The following is a 1250-nucleotide window of genomic DNA, read 5'->3' on the forward strand; positions in this document are numbered from 1 at the left end:
AAATAAGGGCTAAGAAGGTAGATCTAGGACATTCAAGCAATTTACTCCCATAAAGGTTATAAATCTGAGCTTCTGGAGCTCAAACATGACTAGATCTAGTGGATAATCAACCTATTACGAATTCTACCTGCACAAGCTTGGAAAAGGTTCAAGAAGAGCTCAAAAGGTGCTCTAATGGGGTTTTAATCATACAAACTAAATGGAGCAGAGATATACCTCAGAGAACTCTGAAATAGCACCAAGATATCTGGTCTCCTTCCTCTCTTCTTGATCCACTCTCCTTCTTCTCCCAAAATCTTCAAGAAATCACTCTAATCACTTCAATCTCACAAGAAACGAGTTAGGGTTTGATGTAGGGTGCTCTGAGGGTGAAAGGGGGCGGGCCTGGGCCGCACAAGCTAGCTTAAATAGGGGGCAAACCCTTGGGATTAGGGTTTCATCAGACAGCGGGGACTCGCCGAGTCTAAAATATGAACTCGCCGAGTCGCCAACTTAAACATGCTCCGGATCCCGTCTCTACTCGGCGAGTCGGACCTACAACTCGCCGAGTCCAAGGCTAAAAATGAAAACTGCTAAGATAAATTTACGTAACAAGCACCAGGTGCTACAACATTTCAAACCAACAAATAAGGAAAAACAAAAAGCATAGATAGAAAAATCGCATGCAATAAGTAGATAGGATAATGGTTTAAAGGTGTGACTGATAGTGGTGAAGTCTGATGTTGGTGAGATGAGAGGTTGGAGAGCAAATTCTCTACAGATTGACATTTGTCCCCTGCAACTCCAAATAAAATTTATCTTTAAGTGTCCTTCAACTTGAAAACAAAAAAATGTCCATTCAATGCATATAAATTTTTTGACTCAATTCACAGTTGAAAAAAAATACAAAAACAACTTACCAGAAGGTGTTGGTGAGATGAGAGGTTGGAGAGCAAATGCTCGACAAATTTGACAATTATGTGATATGGTTGTCATGGTGACGGTGGGTTAGGGTTAGGGTTGTCAGTTTCAGGTGGCGATGATGAAGGTGACATAGGTTAGGGTTTCTGGTAGGGATGAGAATTTGGCCCGAAAACCCGAACTGAACCGAAAACCGTATCGAACCGAACCGAATTAGACCCGAATAAGCAATTCGATTCGGTTTTCGGGTAATTAAATAAGTCTTATTCGGTTTTCGGGTTATTCGGTCCGGGTTACCCGAATAAGGGCTTATTCGGTCCAAATGGACCGAACCGAATATGAAAAGTCAT

This window comes from Lactuca sativa, chromosome 2 (genome assembly GCF_002870075.4).
Source record: "Lactuca sativa cultivar Salinas chromosome 2, Lsat_Salinas_v11, whole genome shotgun sequence".
Taxonomy (NCBI): domain Eukaryota; kingdom Viridiplantae; phylum Streptophyta; class Magnoliopsida; order Asterales; family Asteraceae; genus Lactuca; species Lactuca sativa.